The sequence below is a fragment of the Arachis stenosperma genome, chromosome 4, assembly GCF_014773155.1.
Source record: "Arachis stenosperma cultivar V10309 chromosome 4, arast.V10309.gnm1.PFL2, whole genome shotgun sequence".
Classification (NCBI taxonomy): domain Eukaryota; kingdom Viridiplantae; phylum Streptophyta; class Magnoliopsida; order Fabales; family Fabaceae; genus Arachis; species Arachis stenosperma.
Window position 1 is genome coordinate 64,032,503 of NC_080380.1, and position 7,383 is coordinate 64,039,885.

General features: G+C 42.1%; 1 non-coding gene across 1 annotated transcript; it reads right to left on the bottom strand.

Annotated features, from left to right (window-relative positions):
- Window positions 1–408: 408 nt before the first annotated feature.
- LOC130978364 (small nucleolar RNA R71) lies at window positions 409–516 on the bottom strand. Its single transcript, XR_009086011.1, has one exon. It is a non-coding gene; the product is annotated as a small nucleolar RNA R71 (small nucleolar RNA).
- Window positions 517–7,383: the final 6,867 nt, after the last annotated feature.

Genomic DNA, 7,383 nt, shown 5'->3' on the forward strand with positions numbered 1-7,383 from the left:
CCCATGGCAGCCAAAAACAACAACAATGCCAACAATGCAAGGAAGGTGCTGGGTGACTTTACTGCACCTACTCCTGATTTCTATGGGAGAAGCATCTCTATCCCTGCCATTGGAGCAAACAACTTTGAGCTTAAGCCTCAATTAGTTTCTCTAATGCAACAGAATTGCAAGTTCCATGGACTTCCAATGGAAGATCCTCATCAGTTTTTAGCTGAATTCTTGCAAATCTGTGACACAGTCAAGACTAATGGGGTTAACCCTGAGGTCTATAGACTGATGCTATTCCCTTTTGCTGTAAGAGACAGAGCTAGAATATGGTTGGACTCTCAACCTAAAGATAGCCTGGACTCTTGGGAAAAGCTAGTCAATGCCTTCTTGGCAAAGTTCTTTCCACCACAAAGATGGAGTAAGCTAAGAGTGGAAGTCCAAACCTTCAGACAGAAGGATGGAGAATCCCTCTATGAAGCTTGGGAAAGATACAAACAATTAATCAGAAGATGTCCATCAGACATGCTTTCTGAATAGAGCATCATAGGTATTTTCTATGATGGTCTCTCTGAACTATCTAAGATGTCCTTGGATAGCTCTGCTGGAGGATCTCTTCATCTGAAGAAGACGCCTGCAGAAGCTCAAGAATTGATTGAAATGGTTGCAAATAACCAATTCATGTACACTTCTGAAAGGAATCCTGTGAACAATGGGACTAGTCAGAAGAAAGGAGTTCTTGAGATTGACACTCTGAATGCCATATTGGCTCAAAACAAGATATTGACTCAACAAGTCAATTTGATTTCTCAGAGTCTGTCTGGAATGCAAAATGCACCAAACAGTACTAAGGATGCTTCATCTGAGGAAGAAGCTTATGATCCTGAGAACCCTTCAATGGAAGAGGTGAATTACCTAGGAGAACCCTATGGAAACACCTACAATTCTTCATGGAGAAATCACCCCAATTTCTCATGGAAGAATCAAGAGAGACCTCAACAAGGTTTCAATAATAATAATGGTGGAAGAAACAGGTTTAGCAATGGCAAGCCTTTTCCATCATCTTCTCAGCAACAGACAGAGAGTTCTAAGCAGAATACTTCTGACTTAGCAACAATGGTCTCTGATCTAATAAAGACCACTCAAAGTTTCATGAATGAAACAAGGTCCTCCATCAGAAATTTGGAAGGACAAGTGGGTCAGCTGAGCAAGAAAGTTACTAAACTCCCTCCTAGCACTCTCCCAAGTAATACAGAAGAAAATCCAAAAGGAGAGTGCAAAGCCATAGACATGGCCGAATATGGAGAGGAAAGAGAGGAGGAGGACGCCACTGAGGAAGACCTCAGTGGGCGTGTACCAATCTCCTCTGAGTTCCTCAATGAGGAACAATGGGAATCTGAGGCTCAAAATGAGACCATAGAGATTCCATTGGACTTACTTCTGCCATTCATGAGCTCTGATGAGTATTCTTCCTCTGAAGAGGATGAGTATGTCACTGAAGAGCAAGTTGCTAAATACTTTGGAGCAATCATGAAGCTAAATGACAAGTTATTTGGAAATGAGACTTGGGAGGATGAACCACCTTTGCTCACCAAAGAACTGGATGACTTGTCTAGGCAGAAACTGCCTCAAAAGAGGCAGGATCCTGGGAAGTTTTCTATACCTTGTACCATAGGCACCATGACCTTCAAGAAGGCCTTGTGTGACTTAGGGTCAAGTGTAAACCTCATGCCCCTCTCTGTAATGGAGAAATTAGGGATCTTTGAGGTGCAAGCTGCAAGAATCTCATTAGAGATGGCAGACAACTCAAGAAAACAAGCTCATGGACTTGTAGAGAATGTTTTGGTTAAGGTTGAAGACCATTACATCCCTACTGACTTCATAGTCCTAGAGACTAGGAAGTGCATGGATGAATCCATCATCCTTGGCAGACCCTTCCTAGCCACAGCAAAGGCTGTGATTGATGTTGATAGAGGAGAGTTGATCATTCAAGTGAATGAAAAATCCTTGGTGTTTAAGGCCCAAGGACATCCCTCTATCCTCATGGAGAGGAAGCATGAAGAGCTTCTCTCAAAACAGAGCCAAGCAGAGCCCCCACAGTCAAACTCTAAGTTTGGTGTTGGGAGGCCACAACCAAACTCTAAGTTTGGTGTTGAACCCTCACATTCAAACTCTAAGTTTGGTGTTGGGAGGTTTCAACACGGTTCTGAGTATTTCTGAGGCTCCATGAGAGTCCTCTGTCAAGCTAATGACATTAAAGAAGCGCTTATTGGGAGGCAACCCAATGTTTTATAGTTAACTATTTTCTTTTGTTATTTTATCTTTTTTGTAGGTTGATGATCATAAGAAGTCACAAAAACAATAAAAAAAGCAAAAACAGAATGAAAAACAGGAAGAAAAACAGCACACCCTGGAGGAAGAAGCTGCTGGCGTTTAAACGCCAGTAAGCCTAGCAGTTGGGCGTTTAACGCCCAGTCTGGCACCATTCTGGGCGTTTAACGCCAGAAAGGGGCACCAGACTGGCGTTAAACGCCAGAAAAGGGCAACAACCTGGCGTTAAACGCCAGGAATGGGCACCAGCCCGGCGTTTAACGCCAGAAATAGCTCAAAACGTGATTTTGAGCAATATTTGGTGCAGGGATGACTTTTCCTTGACACCACAGGATCTGTGGACCCCACAGGACCCCACCATCAATCTCTCTCTTCTTCCCCCACTCACCAATCACCTCAATACCTCTTCCCCAAAACCCTTCACCTATCAAATCCCATCTTTCTCTTCACCACTCACATCCATCCTTCATAAATCCCCACCAACCTCACCCTTCAAATTCAAACCACTTTCCCTCCCAAACCCACCCTCCATGGCCGAACCATTACCTCCCTCTCTCCTATATATACCCTTCTTCAACCCTTCATTTTCACACAACCTAAACACCCCTTCTTTCCCCTCTTGGCCGAACACACCACCTTCCCCCTCTTCCTCAATTCTTCTTCTTCTACTCTCTTCTTTCTTCTTTTGCTCGAGGACGAGCAAACATTTTAAGTTTGGTGTGGTAAAAGCGTTGCTTTTTCATAACCATTTATGGCATCCAAGGCCGGAGAAACCTCTAGAAAGAGGAAAGGGAAGGCAAAAGCTTCCACCTCCGAGTCATGGGAGATGGATAGATTCCTCTCAAGGGTGCATCAAGTCCACTTCTATGAAGTTGTGGCCTTGAAGAAGGTGATCCCCGAGGTCCCCTTTTCACTCAAAAAGGGTGAATATCCGGAGATCCGCCATGAGATCCGAAGAAGAGGTTGGGAAGTACTCACCAACCCCATTCAACAAGTCGGAATCTTGATGGTTCAAGAGTTCTATGCCAATGCATGGATCACCAAGAACCATGACCAAAGTGTGAACCCGAATCCAAAGAATTATCTCACTATGGTTCGGGGGAAATACTTGGATTTTAGTCCGGAGAGTGTGAGGGTGGCGTTCAACTTGCCTATGATGCAAGGAGATGAGCATCCTTACACTAGAAGGGTCAACTTTGATCAAAGGTTGGACCAAGTCCTCACAACCATATGTGAAGAGGGCGCACAATGGAAGCAAGATTCAAGAGGCAAGCCGGTTCAATTAAGAAGGCATGACCTCAAGCCCGTGGCTAGAGGATGGTTAGAGTTCATACAACGCTCAATCATTCCCACTAGCAACCGGTCCGAAGTTACCATAGACCGAGCCATCATGATTCATAGCATCATGATTGGAGAAGAAGTAGAAGTTCATGAGGTTATAGCTCAAGAACTCTACAAGGTGGCGGACAAGACCTCCACTTTGGCAAGGTTAGCCTTTCCTCATCTCATCTGTCACCTCTGTTATTCAGTTGGAGTTGACATAGAGGGAGATACCCCCATTGATGAGGACAAGCCCATCACCAAGAAAAGGATGGAGTACACAAGAGACCCCTCTCATCAAGAGATCCCTGAGATTCCTCAGGGGATGCACTTTCCTCCACAAAATTATTGGGAGCAAGTAAACACCTCCCTAGGAGAATTGAGTTCCAACATGGGACAACTAAGGGTGGAGCATCAAGAACACTCCATTCACCTCCATGAAATTAGAGAAGACCAAAGAATCATGAGGGAGGAGCAACAAAGACAAGGAAGAGACATTGAGGAGCTCAAGCACTCCATAGGATCTTCAAGAGCAAGAAAGAGCCGCCATCACTAAGGTGGACCCGTTCCTTGATTTCCTTATTCTTTATTCTTCTGTTTTTCGATTTTTATGCTTTATGTTATCCATGTTTGTGTCTTGTGATCATTAGTGTCTTAGTGTCTATGCCTTAAAGTTATGAATGTCCTATGAATCCATCACCTTTCTTGAATAAAAATGTGCTTAATTGAAAAGGAAAGAATTGCATGAATTCTGAATTTTATAATAGTTTAATTATTTTGATGTGGTGGCAACACTTTTGTTCTCTGAATGTATGCTTGAACAGTGCATATGTCTTTTGAATTTGTGGTTCATGAATGTTGGCTCTTGAAAGAATGATGAAAAAGGAGACATGTTACTGAGGATCTGAAAAATCATTAAAATGATTCTTGAAGCAAGAAAAAGCAGAAAAAAAAAAAGCAAACGAAAAAAAAAAGGAGAAAAAGAAGAAAGAAAAAGAAAGAAATAAAGTTGTGATCCAAGGCAATAAGAGTGTGCTTAAGAACCCTGGACACCTCTAATTGGGGACTTTAGCAAAGCTGAGTCACAATCTGAAAAGGTTCACCCAATTATGTGTCTGTGGCATGCATGTATCCGGTGGTAATACTGGAAGACAGAGTGCTTTGGGCCACGGCCAAGACTCAAGAAATAGCTATGTTCAAGAATCATCATACTTTACTAGGAGAATCACTAACACTATCTGGATTCTGAGTTCCTAAAGAAGCCAATCATTCTGAATTACAAGGGATAGAGTGAGATGCCAAAACTATTCAGAGGCAAAAAGATAAAAGCCCCGCTCATCTAATTAATACTGATCTTCATAGATGTTTTTGGAGTTCATTGCATATTCTCTTCTTTTTATCTTATTTGATCTTCAGTTGCTTGGGGACAAGCAACAATTTAAGTTTGGTGTTGTGATGAGCGGATAATTTGTATACTTTTTGGCATTGTTTTTAGCATGTTTTTGTTATGATTTAGTTAGTTTTTATTATATTTTTATTAGTTTTTAATTAAAATTCACTTTTCTGGACTTTACTATGAGTTTGTGTGTTTTTCTATGATTTCAGGTATTTTCTGGCTGAAATTGAGGGACCTGAGCAAAAATCTGATCCAGAGACTCAAAAGGACTGTAGATGCTGTTGGATTCTGACCTCCCTGCACTCGAAGTGGATTTTCTGGAGCTACCGAAGCCCAATTGGCGCGCTCTCAACGGCGTTGGAAAGTAGACATCCTGGGCTTTCCAGCAATATATAATAGTCCATACTTTGCCCAAGATTTGATGGCCTAAACCGGCGTTCAAAGTCACCTCAAGAAATTTCAGCGTTAAACGCCGGAACTGGCACCTAATTGGGAGTTAAACGCCCAAACTGGCACTAAAGCTGGCGTTTAACTCCAAGGAGAGTCTCTACACGAAATTTCTTCATTGCTCAGCCCAAACACACACCAAGTGGGCCCGAAAGTGGATTTTTATGTCATTTACTCATCTATGTACTAGTTTTCTATAAGTAGGACCTTTTACTATTGTATAGAGACATCAAGGACTTTGGTAGCCATCTTTGTTTTATGCTATCTTAGACCTTTGGGAGGCTTGCCATTCGGCCATGCCTAGACCTTGTTCTTATGTATTTTCAACGGTGGAGTTTCTACACACCATAGATTAAGGGTGTGGAGCTCTGCTGTACCTCGAGTATTAATGCAATTACTATTGTTCTTCCATTCAATTCCGCTTGTTCTTTGTCCAAGATATCACTTGTTCTTCAACATGATGAAGGTGATGATTGACGCCCATCACCATTCTCACCCATGAACAAGGTGACTGACAACCATTCTTGTTCTACAAGCATCTGAGGCTTAGTGAATATCTCTTGGATTCCTGATTGCACGATGCATGGTTGATCGCCTGACAACCGAGTGCTCGCCTGACAAACGAGCCAGCCATTCCGTGAGATCAGAGTCTTCGTGGTAAAGGCAGGACCTGATAGCAGCATTCAAGAGAATCCGGAAGGTCTAACCTTGTCTGTGGTATTCTGAGTAGGATTCAATGACTGAATGACTGTGACGTGCTTCAAACCCTGAGGGCGGGGCGTTAGTGACAGACGCAAAAGAATCACTGGATTCTATTCCGGCCTGATTGAGAACCGACAGATGAATTCCGCTATGCTGTGACGGAGCATATGCAATCGCTTTCACTGAGAGGATGGGAGGTAGCTGCTGACAACAGTGGAACCCTACACGAGCTTGCCATGGAAAGGAGTAAGAAGGATTGGATGAAGGCAGTAGGAAAGCAGAGAGACGGAAGGGAAGGCATCTTCATACACTTGTCTGAAGCTCTTACACCAATGATATACATAAGTATCACTATCTTTATCTTTTATATTATTTTCGTTCATCATCATATATATTTGAGTTTGCCTGACTAAGACTTACAAGATGACCATAGCTTGCTTCAATGCTAACAATCTCCGTGGGATCGACCCTTACTCACGTAAGGTATTACTTGGACGACCCAGTGCACTTGCTGGTTAGTTGTGCGAAGTTGTGTAATGCCATGGTATTGAGCTACCAAGTTTTTGGAGCCATTACCGGGGATTATGAGAGTTGTGAAAAATTATTGTTCACAATTTCGCGCACCAAGATGCTTCTCCCATAGAAGTCGGGAGTAGGTACAGTAAAGTCACCCAGCACCTTCCTTGCATTGTTGGCATTGTTGTTGTTTTCGGCTGCCATGGGTTCTTCTTCTTTGAAGATTTCTGTTAGGTTCTCTACTGAGAGTTGTGCCTTAGCTTCTCTTAGCTTTCGCTTCAAGGTCCTTTCAGGTTCAGGGTCAGCCTCAACAAGAATACTTTTGTCTTTGCTCCTGCTCATATGAAAGAGAAGAGAATAAGAAAATATGGAATCCTCTATGTCACAGTATAGAGATTCCTTGAGGTGTCAGAGGAAAAGAAAAATAGAAGGAAGAAGTAGAGAATTCGAACTTATCAAGAGAGATGGAGTTCGAATTGTTCATTGAGGAATAGTGTTAGTCCATAAATAGAAGGATGTGAGAAGAGGGGAAGAAATTTTCGAAAATTAAGTAAAAGATTTTAAAATCATTTTGAAAAATAGTAATTGATTTTCGAAAACTAAGAAATCAAGTGATTTTTTGAAAAAGATTTTGAAATTAGAAATCAAAAAGATATGATTGAAAACTATTTTGAAAAAGATGTGAT